We start from the raw sequence: 14191 nt of genomic DNA, 5'->3' as shown, positions 1-14191 counted from the left end.
GATTGGTGAGAGATCCGGAGAGTACGCTGGCCACGGAAGCATCTGTACACCTCGTAGAGCCTGTTGGGAGATGCGAGCAGTGTGTGGGCGGGCATTATCCTGCTGAAACAGAGCATCGGGCAGCCCCTGAAGGTACGGGAGTGCCACCGGCCGCAGCACATGCTGCACGTAGCGGTGGGCATTTAACGTGCCTTGAATACGCACTAGAGGTGACGTGGAATCATACGCAATAGCGCCCCAAACCATGATGCCGCGTTGTCTAGCGGTAGGGCGCTCCACAGTTACTGCCGGATTTGACCTTTCTCCACGCCGACGCCACACTCGTCTGCGGTGACTATCACTGACAGAACAGAAGCGTGACTCATCGGAGAACACGACGTTCCGCCATTCCCTCATCCAAGTCGCTCTATCCCGGCACCATGCCAGGCGTGCAAGTCTATGCTGTGGAGTCAATGGTAGTCTTCTGAGCGGACCCCGGGAGTGCAGGCCTCCTTCAACCAATCGACGGGAAATTGTTCTGGTCGATATTGGAACAGCCAGGGTGTCTTGCACATGCTGAGGAATGGCGGTTGACGTGGCGTGCGGAGCTGCCACCGCTTGGCGGCGGATGCGCCGATCCTCGCGTGCTGACGTCACTCGGGCTGCGCCTGGACCCCTCGCACGTGCCACATGTCCCTGCGCCAACCATCTTCGCCACAGGCGCTGCACCGTGGACACGTCCCTATGGGTATCGGCTGCGATTTGACAAAGCGACCAACCTGCCCTTCTCAGCCCAATCACCATACCCCTCGTAAACTCGTCTGTCTACTGGAAATGCCTCCGTTGACGGCGGCCTGGCATTCTTAGCTATACACGTGTCCTGTGGCACACGACAGCACGTTCTACAATGACTGTCGGCTGAGAAATCACGGTACGAAGTGGGCCATTCGCCAACGCCGTGTCCCATTTATCGTTCGCTACGTGCGCAGCACAGCGACGCATTTCACATCATGAGCATATCTCAGTGACGTCAGTCTACCCTGCAATTGGCATAAAGTTCTGACCACTCCTTCTTGGTGTTGCATTTGCTCTGTCAGTCAGTGTACAACACTCATATTCCTAGAATTTAATTAACAACAACAACAACGCCAGGTTGTGATGAAGGTCAACTCACACATGGAGTAATTTTAGTCTACACACCAAGACATTGATTTTAATAATATGTCACCAGGACACTGCTGTAAGATGTTAATACAGTACATGTTCACTCTTTTATTCAGAAAAAATGTTTTATTGTAACTTATTTTTTAAGACTTACTTTCCAGTGAAGGTGGAATTCAGGTATGTACGACGGAAGAAGAGGAGTCGAAACATGTATGGTTAATGTAGATACTTCATATTTATAGCTGTAATATATCATTTTGTATTAAACGAGACGACTCATTGCATAATAATACATTATGCAACAAGCCTATAATGGCAATAATTAAGACACAAGTATGTTTATAAAACGATTGTCTTAATTATTGCCATTATAGGAGAGATGCATATGACTGTTTATGCTCGACGATAATTATAATTCTATTTTTAAATATTAATACACTTCTGTCGAGATGTCGCTTGACAGTTGAGTTTACTGAACAGAGCGCATGCGCTGGGTTATTGATTTTCCGTGAGTGGATCAGGGACCTTGACAATGTCATATGTTTTCAAAACTTTGATGAAGGTTATCATAACCTAGCTTTATTTCAAATACAAATTGCTTACTGTACATTTGGGCAAGTGAATTTGCGGCAATGTGCCGTGTCGTTGTGGAATATTGGAAACAGAAGGTGCATTGATGTTAATATGTGTGTTCGACATGTTTGATTTTGGAAATAAGTGCGAAGCTAGTGGGTTGAGCGCAGGTGCGATGCTCTCCTCACCTAATTGGTCAAAGTGTTGTATCATAATGAAAATCTCAACTCTGATAGGTGGAGAACCTGTATTATAATGAAACTTGAACTACAATGAGCTTAATTAAGATTCAGTTTTCTGGCATATAAAAGTTATATTTCGGTATCATCGAGCTTAAAATGAATTTCATTGCAAAGGCCGTATTGTCGATAGTATAATTTTTAAGGTACAATCAACGGTTCCACCTTTACAACACTATTTGTTTTGGTTTGATTAGCATTTAGCAAGTGTCGGGACATGCTTCGTCCTTCTTTTTGGACATCATCAGCCGAAAATACTTGTATGAGGAGTAAAAGAGACAAGATCACAAATACACATGGAATTACGATTCGGGTTACAAAATACGTCAAGTAAAAATGTTCTTAAAATTCTGGACCTCAAATGCTTTTGAGTTTTATTGAAATGAAAATAAAAAAATAGTATTGTAAAGGTGGAACCTTTGATTGTACCTTAAGAAGTATACAAGATGATTCATTTAATATTTATATTGGTATAGTCTAGTTGAAAACGTCAATACGGAATGTCGTTTATATTGTGCAGGGAAATGGCAGTTATTCCTGTGTGTTTCCCATTATTAATGTACTATGCAGTGTTGTAGAAAACAGAATCGTCAAAAAATAGTTGTAGAAAATTAGTTCTAACATGGAAATGGAATGTTTCTGGACCCCATGTAAACATAAGATATTTTCTTCTCCTACGTGTGAGAAATGTGCCGTGAAATTTCGGCCATGTTTTATTGTTACACCCTATATTTTCTGTTACACTAGCAGCTGCTCTTCACTTTCAAGTGGACATCTTGAGTGAAAGTAACATGCGTGCTTCTATGGTCAGTAAGATGCATGCGTGAACGTACACGTCGTATGCGTAAAGGCACAGCCAGACGCACGGAAACCAGGCGCTATGTTCTCAATTTTAATGTGCCTTAAGAATGGGCTCCCGCTGGTTTCATCTTTAGAAGTGTTTAACAGATCATTATGTGTAACCCGAGAGTGTTGAAGAGTGTTGCTGGGCTTTATATAAAGCACCATCTTTCATTCTTGATTAGCATAAAATAACACATTATAATATTCATGAGGACATTTTTCCGACGTGTAACCTGAGAATTACGAAGAGCGTTGAGCTCTCTGGTCTCGACTGGATATGAGATTATAAGTAATTTTAATTTAAAATAGAGTCAGACAGTGGGAAATGGAAAGTTATCCTCTACTTCCATTATCGCTCTTTGCCAGAAGTTCACAATTCCGCTCTGTAATAACCTCTCCATCGGGAGAATTCCCCTCTGTTCAAGTTCAACGAAATCAAATAACCTGCAATTCTGAAGTAAAGTCAAGTAATGTTTTAAAAAATGGCACGAAACTGGTTAAGAGGTAGGGCCTGTATACATAATATACATTATTTAAATTTATGAACTGCTAAGTGTGCAGAAACTCGCTTAAGGACCTCGCGGTTGGATTGCGTCCTTTCGTAAAACATTAAAATTTTGTTATAAATTTTGATAAAGCAGAAGAAATTGAAATCCACTATATCGCGCGTTAAAGAAACAACACCACGTATCTGACATTATTCTTCCAATCTTCTTGGTCACGCCTCCCAGCCACATATGTATACCGTATGGAGGTTAACAGATCAATTGTCGTTTTATTCGTTTTCCTACGCGTATGTGTAGAGAAAAATTAAACCCGTACTGTGCTGTAGGACTGTATATTTGCATGACGTATTTACGCAAACCTAAAGTCGTAATACTGCACGAAGCTCTCTGACAGTTCATAGATTGAGGTCAGTTTACTGCCTGCCTCCGTGAGGAGAAGGGAGAACGGGGTATGGTTGCCATGGAAAAGTGGGCGAGTCCACTGCGGTTGCCATGGAGATAAGCCTGCTGGCCGGCTCGTGTTGCTTGGAGTTGCCGAAGCTCTCAGTTCTGAGTTGTATACCTACAACAGAACACAGCGGTCTGAACGAATGTACAAGTGAGGTGGAAGCGTTGAGAAGGAGAAAAGAATGCAGGAATGTGGCAACACCGCGCAATGACATGTCCAGTGTTTCTCCCTTCAGCCCTACCTGTCTTAATCCTTCTTACAATATTGCGGGTATACTGTGTAATATATTGTTACGAATAAAACTCCATCAATTTCATTACTCTAATTTGTTTCAGTATGACCTAATAAATGGACACACACAGTTCTAATCGGATGTGAGTGGACGCACTTACTAATTACTGTCTATTTACAACAAATCTCTCTTCTGTACACAAACCAGGGAGTCCCGGCCGGTTGGAATTTGGAATTACCTGGGGACGGCTACAGTATAATCCTTACTTTCACTTTCCCAAGTCCAGTCACCTCATGCGGCAGCTGTGTGTACACCGCTGCATCTGAACGTAGTGCTACAAGCCATTCGACACACGACGACTGTGCGTTGGTTCGACTCCATAGATAGTCCGGTAATTCACACAGTCACATGCAGCGAACAAATAAACAGTTCAACAGTATTAAACAGCAGGACGATACTCACAACAGCGAACATTAACACAGGTCCATTTACCTTAACACTCAGGATAGTGACTTTCCTCTCTGGCTCACGGCGATCCTCAGCTCACAGAAATACACAAACACACAGTACAGTCTTCCGTTCTGTCGTCTCCATCTACATATTCGCCTCTCCAACCCTACAATAACCACTCGCTCGTTCAGACCTCGGTGGGACACTAGCGACAGCCAACACCTCTGTCGCCATCAGCCCAGCCATTGAACCCCAACTCACTGACTCCACCTCGGAGCCAACTGTCCCTTGGAGTCCAGTACTGAATGATTGTCCGCGGCCAGCCTCCCTTTTTATAGCTCGCGTGACGTGAGCCTGAAATTTCGCGATGCCACTAGAGGCAGAACATTCACGTTGAATCTCCAAGAAACTCACAGGTAAGCCGGCCGACGAGAATAATAATACGGAAAGGCCGGCCGCACCCTCCAGGCCGGCTGGGTGTACCCAAGTCGTATGAGTCACCACCCTTTCCCCGGAAGTATTGAGAGGAGCTTCCACAGGGCTGGCACGTAACAATATTTAAGGTTCGCTCCCTATACACTCAAGCATAGGAACACAACGAAAATTATTATTCTGTTGGACTACATACCCATATGTGGCTGGGAGGCGTGACCTGTCTTAAGGGAAATAATCAATAGGAAGAGCGTTCTCAGATACGTGGTATTGATTCTCAACCCGTGATACATGATTGAAAGTCATTTGAATGTGTTCTCAATTTAACACCAAATTTCGTCCAAGTTAAGGAGCTACTGGGAAAGGGCAATCGAAATATTAGCAAATTGAAGCGATTGTTCTATTATTCGCACAAATCTTCCACAACTGCAAGATCTTTTGTGAAATTTGGAATGCTGACAACACAGAGCAAAACAGTGACTGTTGTGAACATTCGGTGTTTAAATGTTAATTTCTATTTTGGTTTTGCCTCACAACCTAGAATTTATTTACATGGCATGTAATTTTATATTAAGAACAGTAACCAAATAAAGAATTACTCGTTTAATGTGAAATAACGTAATTTGAAAGAAAGTTATATAAAGGGCTGTCAGAAAGGTTCCTTTTCTTCTTGCCGAGATATTTTGTTTTCTTCGGTACTCAGTTGGACTGCCTTCTTTGGCATAACCCATCATTAAAACATTTGGGCATATATGAAACTATCTTATCAGTGTATTTTCTGGTAATGCGACCTCATTCAGTATAGAGTCTTCCTTTTCACTTCCGAAATGCAGGCGATTTTAAGGTCTTTATAATTCGATCCATTTGTTCCAATAAAGGAAAAATGGTATTCATATCACGAGATTGGGCCAGTGTTTCAATAACCTTAAATCAGTTGTATAGCATGCAAGAACGCATAAGCATAAGCAGTGTACTTGGGAATATTTGAATGGTTTCGGTATCTCTAATATTCCAGCACTTTGTCACAAATTGTGCTTAAACTGTTGTAGGTGTATCTTGCTGCTCATTATACCTTTCGGGAACACCAATGACCGCCTCAACCAGCAGAAGCATACCACTGCCCGCCATCGTATTTAACAATTGATTAAATGTTGGTTTACTTCATCATTTCTTTAGGTATGCACCATACAATAATTCATGTAGTGTCTAAGGTGATATGATTTCCAACGTTTTCCTTAGTAAAATTCTTACGGTGTTTTTTTTTTTATGTAATTAAGGGCTGGAAACAATCTCGTATCGAGTGAACCTCGTTCTACTCCTCAGTTCAGAATCGCTGAACTGGCCGGAAAACGACCCCAGGGCCTTGGAGTCAGAAGCAACACGCAACCTCTACACCGTAGGGCTGGTTAATAAATAATAATAATAATAATAATAATAATAATAATAATAATAATAATAATAATAATAATAATAATTAATACATTATCATTATGGACTCTTATGCCTTTCAGCGTACAGGCTGCAAGCCTCTGTGAATGTACTAAACGTCGCCACAATCCTTGTTCTGCAACTAGTGTTGTTGGCCTCATTTAATTCTATACCTCTTATCTTTAAATTGTTAGAAACTGAGTCTAACCATCGTCGTCTTGGTCTCTCTCTAATTCTTTTATCCTCCATAACAAAGTCCATTATTCTCCTAGGTAACCTATCCTCCTCCATTCGTCTCACATGACCCCACCACAGAAGCCGGTTTACGAGTACAACTTCAGCCATCGAGTTCAATCTTAACTTAGCCTTTATCTCCTCATTCCGTGTACCCTCCTGCCATTGTTCCCACCTGTTTGTACCAGCAATCATTCTTGCTACTTTCATGTCTGTTACTTCTAACTTATGAATGAAATATCCTGAGTCCACCCAGCTTTCGCTCCCGTAAAGCAAAGGTGGCTTGAAAACAGACTGATGTAAAAATAGTTTCGTCTCGGAGCTGACTTCCTTCTTACAGAATACTGTTGATCGCAACTGCGAGCTCACTGCATTAGCCTTGCTACACCTTGATTCAATCTCACTTACTATATTACCATACTGGGAGGACACACAACCTAAATACTTGAAATAATCAACGTGCTCTAGGTTTGTATCACCAGTCTCACATTCAATTATGTTGAATTTCTTACCCACTGATATCAATTTAGTCTTCTAGAGGCTAACTTTCGTACCTTACTCATTGCACCTATTTTCAAGTTCCAAGATACCGGACTGCAGGCTTTCGGCACAATCTGCCATTAAGACCAAGTCGTCAGCATTGGCCAGACTGCTTACTACTTTTACACCTAACTGAATCCCTCCCTGCCATTTTATACCTTTCAGCAGATGATCCATGCAAACTACGATCAGCACAGGTGAAATATTACAGCCTTGTCTAACCCCTGTAAGTACCCTGAACCAAGAACTCATTCTACCATCAATTCTCACGGAAGCCCAATTGTCAACATAAATGCCTTTGATTGATTTTAATAATCTGCCTTTAATTCCATAGTCCCCCAGTATAGCGAACATCTTTTCCCTCGGTACCCTGCCATATGCTTTCTCTAGATCTACGAAACATAAACACAACTGTCCACTCCTCTCGTAACATTTTTCAATTACTTGGCGCATACTGAAAATCTGATCCTGACAGCCTCTCTGTGGTCTGAAACCACACTGGTTTTCATCCAACTTCCTCTCAACGACTGATCGTACCCTCCCTTCCAAGATACCAGTGAATACTTTGCCTGGTATACTAATCAATGAGATACCTCGGTAGTTGTTGCAATCCTTCCTGTTCCCTTGCTTATAGATAGAGGCAATTACTGATTTTGTCCAATCTGAAGGTACCTTACCAATACTCCATGCTAATCCTACTACTCTATGAAGCCATTTCATCCCTGCCTTCCCACTATACTTCACAATTTCAGGTCTAATTTCATCTATTCCTGTTTTTTTATGAAAATGGAGTTTATTTACCATCCTTTCCACTTCCTCAAGCGTAACTTCACCAACATCATTTTCCTCCTCCCTATGAGCCTGGCTGTTCGAAACACCACCAGCAAGATTTCCTTGTACATTGAGAAGATGTTCAAAATTTTCCCTCCACCTCTTCAGTGATTCCCTGGGATCTATTATGAGTTCCTCAAAACACTGTTCAATTCCTTTTTCCCTCCCTCCTTTATTAGTGTCGAGAGAGGTTTCCCTGCTGCTTGACCTAGCCTTTCCAGGTTATTACCAAAATCTTCCCACGACTTTTTTGGATTCAACAAGCCATTTTTTTCGGTCTGTTTCTTTCATCTACGTACAAATCCTTGTCTGCCACGGCCCTTGTTTGGAGCCATTTCTGATAAGCCTTCTTTTACGTTTACAAGCTGCTCTCACTTCATCATTCCACCAAGATGTTCGCTTTTTGCCATCTTTACACACAGTTGTTCTTACGCATTACCTTGCTGTTTCTACTACAGCATCCCTGTATGCCACCCATTCATTTTCCATATCCTGAACCTGATTTACTGTCTACTGTTCGAAACTTCTCGCTAATCATATCCATGTACTCCTGTCTAATTTCCTCGCCCTGGAGATTTTCTACCCTTATTCGTTTGCAGACAGATTTCAATTTCTCTACCCTAGACCTAGAGATACTTAGTTCACTACAGATCAGATAGTCGTCTGTATCATCGAAAATTCCCCGGAAACTCGTACATTCCTAACAGATTTCCTTAATTCGAAGTCGGTTATGATATAGTCTATTATGGATTGGAGACCCCAAGCCTCCCATGTGTAGCGATGAATAGCCTTATGCTTGAAGAATGTATTCGTAATTGCTAAACCCATACTAGCACAGAAGTCCAGCAAACGCTTCCCATTCCCATTAGCTTCCATATCTTCCCCACATTTACCAATCAGCCTTTCGTATCCTTCAGTTCTATTCCCAACTCTCGCACTGAAATCTCCCATTAGCCGTATTCTATCCTTGCTCTTGACCCTGACCAGGATGTCGCTCAATGCTTCATAAAACTTGTCAACTTCATCCTCATCTGCACCCTCACATGGTGAATACAGGTACACAATTCTAGTACTAATTCCTCCAACTGACAAATCTACCCACATCATTCGCTTATTTACGTGCCTAACAGAAACTATGTTGCGTGCAATGGTATTCCTGATAAAGAGCCCTACCCCAGACTCTGTCCTTCCCGTTCTAACACCCGTCAAGTACACTTTATAATCTAATATCTCTTCCTCGTTATCTCCCCTTACCCGAATATCACTTACTCCTAGCACATCCAGATGCATCCTATTTGCTGACTCAGCCAGTGAATTGTATTAGTCCTAGCCGCCTGAGCACAAGGGCTCAGAATATGTCCGAAATGCCCACTCCCATTCCATATCAACTGGTATCCCGACTCTCAGGACCACTTACTAGGCCACTCAGCCGTTGCCCATGGTTCACGAACTAGGACGTGGCTACAGTAACGCACCATGAATCATAATAATAATAATAATAATAATAATAATAATAATAATAATAATAATAATAATAATAATAATAATAATAATAATAATAATAATAATAATAATAATAATAATAATAATAATAATAATAATAATAATCCAAAATTGCGTTTTTCCGTACAGCTCACGAGACTCAATATTCTTTTGTGAATACGCACATTTTTCTTCCATTTTATCGGAACTCTTTATCTCCCCTGTAGGTGGAGTCAAATGATGCGTTATCTGTACCACATCCAAGTGGTAAGAGCCTACGAAGGGGGTAACAACCAGAAAATTATATTAACTCTCTCGTCTTCAAACTCAAATCATATCCATGATGCTTTGGTTTACTGTGTAGGGGAGATCATGTGCCAGTGCGAAAAATGTTGCTCCTATGGTATATTTTTCTCCACTTTCGGATAATCTTCTCATTAAATCTATCGGTTAACGGCTTCAGACACACCATGTTTGATTATTATGAGCTATAATTATCATGTAATTTATGCTCAAACGCGAAAGGAACGCATGTCAGCCTCTGGCGATGCTTTAAGGCAACCTTCAATGATCTGGTGCTGTTAGTTCATGGTAAACCATTTCATACATGTAAATCAGTTTGCATGGTGCCTAGAGTCACGTGCTTAGCTTGTTACACTGTGCTTTGCTGGCGACGATAATGATTATGATGATAATTTTAGTGCATAATTCCGTAAATCACGTTATATAACTTCGGTACAACTGCAAGCTAAAATGTTCTAATTACTTGGAATTGTCTTCTTACTCTATTTTCAGTACCGTATTCGTTCACCCTGTTTGCCTGCGTTGTCAGCTTACTGGTCTTCAATCCAGAGAGTCCCGTGTTCAACTTCAATCCAGGCTGGGGATTTTAACATCCTTCATCTCTGGACTGGGTGTTTGTGTTTGTCCTAAGACACATCTTCATTTAAATACAACACATTAGAAGCACACGCAATGGTGAACACATCCCTCGACACCACTTTGGCGTGAGGAAAAGAATTCGGCCGTAAAATTGGTCTTAGTCTAGACACAGTACTGATCCCAGGTAATTGGTAAAAGTGTAGGAAGAATAATGCTTCGAACCAAAAGTTGATGATCTCTTTATTAACATTTCTCAGATAGTGCGTTTGGTGCAGTAAATAGCTTGCATGCCGGGTATTAGTTCATTCTATAAAGTCATCAAGTCATTTTCTTCGTTATGACCACAAAAACGAATCTCATCAAATGTTCCTTTCAAAGTAAGTCGTACAATATATAGTAAATAACTTCAGAGTCTGAAATTTTCACAATATATCATTTTACATATAATCTTTTTAAAAGTAGTAGCTTAAGGTCTTAAGCTCTATACTAGCTTACATCTTGTAGCCTTTCCCCCTCCATTCCCATCACATATCCAGACCATCTGGATGTATTGTTATCCATCCTATCAGTCAGTTTGTCTACCCCTATTTCTTTTCTGAACTCAGAATTTCTTACTCTGCCTCTCCTTCTCTTCACTTCCACATTTCTCAGGAACGTCATCTCACTGGCCTGAATTTTACTTTCATGTATTGCTGTCAATGTCCAAGTCTATGATGCATACGTTAATATAGGGGTATAGTATATCTTGTATATTATATCTTTCCATTTCATAGGAATTTCTCTGCACCTCACCAAATTCCTTATATTCTGGTAGAACGTAATTCCCACTTGTACTCTTCTGCTGATCTCCTTATCCAACCCAGCATCTTGCATGGTTTCACTTCCCAAATATGTGAAGCATTCACCAACCTCAAGGGTTCACCTTCTGATACTCTTTCTCTTCCTCCTTTCATCACCACCACTGATATGCTCGCCTACTGGGGTCTTGCCAATGACTTAGCCAGTCCGATGTTTCACATTTTTATCCCATTAAAACAATGACAAACCGAAACCTCACTACTACTACTACTACTACTACTACTACTACTACTACTACTACTACTACTACTACTACTACTACTACTACTACTACTACTACTACTACTACTACTGTATCCTTAGCCATTTCTTGTCAGGGAAAATTGTAGATGGGACCGGAGTACCAGTCCCACGTTAGCTGTTATAGTACTAAATTTTCTGAGGTATATAGACTGCTGTGACTATTGCTTCTGAATTCCACAAAAAGTGCCATTAATACGACGTCACGTGCTGCACATTGTAGCCTGGTGAGGGAGGATATTGAAAACTCCCTCACACATCGACACATTTTTAACCCCAAAATGTTAATAAAAATGTTATTTCGTCGTTGCCGGGATGAAACCTCCTATGTGATAATATTTTTGGAGATATACTGACCCGCAGCACATACATTATGAAGAGCGAGAATGCCTTGACAATATTGCACCTTAGATAACAGAACCTTACCGGCCAAAGTTCTAAGCTAAAATATTTCACATAGGAGGTTTCGTCCCGGCAGCGACGATTTGTTTTACGTTCCACTAACTACTCTTAAGGTTTCCGAGACGCCGAGGAGCCGGAATTTAGTCCTGCAGGAGTTCTTTTATATGCAAGTAAATCTACCGACACGTGGCTGACATATTTGAGCACCTTCAAGTTCCACCGGTCTGATCCAGGATAGAACCTGTCAAGTTGGTGTCAGAAGACCAGCGCTTCAACCGTCTGAGCCACTCAGTCCGGCCCAAAGCTTTCGATTCGCCACCGGATTGTGTAAATTCCCTAAAATCGCATAATCTTTCGTGGTGCTGATTGAGTGTCCAACCAAACTCTTGGATGAAAACTGGACAGAGAGACTACTGCGAGTACCACCGCCACATCTACCAAACCATTCCCATAAAATGCCTAAGTGCAAGAATTTTATAAGGATATGCTTTTGGGCTGGGGTCTATCTGGAATTAGCCACATCAGTTTCACAACTCCATTGTAACCGTGGCAACCAGTATTCGTCTAAGTCGGAAGCGTCTTCTTCTCACTGCGCGCTTTCTTCCCCTAACTAAGAGTTTGATAAATTCCCGTACAAAATAAAGCCCGTTCTACCCTCCTGTCCAGAATTAAAATCCTTATTTGGCCTGAAAATGAACCAAGAGCCTTGGAACAAGAAACAGGCACTCTACTTCTTCACCACAGGTCTGGCCAGAAATTAAGGTACAATTCCAGCATTTTCCTTGTGTGAAGGAGGTGAACCACGGAAAACCATATTCTGTGCTGCCGACAGTGGAGTTCGAACGCACTACCCACCTCTAACCTCACGGTAAACTGGCTCGGTTGGAAAAAATGTACTCACGCGATTTTTGTGCTCTTTCCTTCCCCTTACTCGAGGTGGTAAAATACATCCTCGGTATATCCTGCCTTTCTTAGGAGGTGAATAAGAGGGTGAAGCCTGCGGCTGATAGCTCGGGAGCGTGGTTAGGTGACCGCGGGTGCCCTAGTTGTGTCTGATATCGCTTATTATGACTTGTGCTAACCATCTCAATATCTTCTTCCCGGTCTCACGTTTCTTGGTCTATACGTGTTCAATTCCGACCCCGATGATATTAGGTTTCCGCGGTCTAGGGTCTGTTTCATTTTCATGCCCTTTTCTTCCTTTAATCAATACCCTAACCCATTGAGGCAGGCGTAGCTGGAACACTGAAAGTTCTTTAGGGCAGAGATCATTTTCAAGAATGTTTCCTACTACTACATGAAAATCCACAGCCTGTTTCCAATCATTCGACCGAGTCAGGAATGGAATGAATGGAGCCCCATCTAGCGGCGAGGATAAGAAATGTACCCGCTGCGCAAGCCTATCGCACTCATCTGGGGTAATGATTAATGACTGACAGATGAAATGAAATTATAATGGAGAGTATTACTAGAATGAAGGATGAGAGAGAAAACCGGGGTACCCGGAGAAAATCTTGTCCGGCCTCCGCTTTGTCCAGCACACATCTCACAAATGTCAAGGGGATTTGAACCGCTGAATCCAGCTGTGAGAGACGGGCGTGCTGCCGCGTGAAACACGGAGGCTTTTTTCTACTACTTCAAACATGTTGAATTTCCTACTTAACACAATCTGATGCCATAAATGTGCTATATGATAAAATACATAATATTACATGAATAAATATGTTCCCCACTCCTCTTAGATTCCAGGTGTGGTAAGCTCCAAGACAATTTCCTAAATGCATTGGAACTAACGGTGTTTGCATGGCCACCTCATTTCCGCTCACAAGTGCTTCGTGCACACTTTGCAAGCTCTTGACGGTAATTGCTTAGATACCTGGCATGGGCATAGGAGAATGAGCTCAATTGCTGTTTTCCAAAGGTTTTTCTCTTAATCTATAATGCTGCTGAGTATGTTCTCCCATATAAAAATCCATCGGTACTATCATATTCCGCAAGTCTTCTCCTTCTTTCTACATATCATCTTTGATCACCGTATAATTTTCCCCATCTTTGACAGAACTGGAGTTAACGCTACTAATTTCATGGTTGCTACCAACACACACTTTCTCATTTTGGACCTGCTAGACGGTAACGCCATCTGTCAGGTCAAGGAGCTCTGATTCAGTGAAGGAGTTGATCGCAGAATATGCGGCGGTTGGTGGCCGTGTCCTATACTAGGAACTGTCCCGACATTCGCCTTAGAACGGGAGAATTCAAAACCACGGAAAATCATTCTCGCGGCAACCGACGGTTAGGACCAGCCCTCTCCGCTCTCGAATGCAGAGTAGTACAGCCGTGGCCACCAGTGCTCTGCTCAGTTGGCCGGTCGGGATACAGACTTGTCTCTGCACCAACTTAAATTCACTATCTCTCATCGTGACAATTA

At 42.0% G+C, this 14191-nt stretch overlaps 1 protein-coding gene across 1 annotated transcript in view; it reads left to right on the top strand.

Annotated features, from left to right (window-relative positions):
- The window catches only part of Gycalpha99B (guanylate cyclase 1 soluble subunit alpha 2), a 628187-nt gene that overhangs the window by 223304 nt on the left and 390692 nt on the right, over positions 1–14191 (top strand). The gene's annotated exons all lie outside the window — the stretch shown is intronic.

Source organism: Anabrus simplex, chromosome 3 (assembly GCF_040414725.1).
Source record: "Anabrus simplex isolate iqAnaSimp1 chromosome 3, ASM4041472v1, whole genome shotgun sequence".
Classification (NCBI taxonomy): Eukaryota; Metazoa; Arthropoda; class Insecta; order Orthoptera; family Tettigoniidae; genus Anabrus; species Anabrus simplex.
This window is presented reverse-complemented; position numbering and strand designations above follow the sequence as displayed.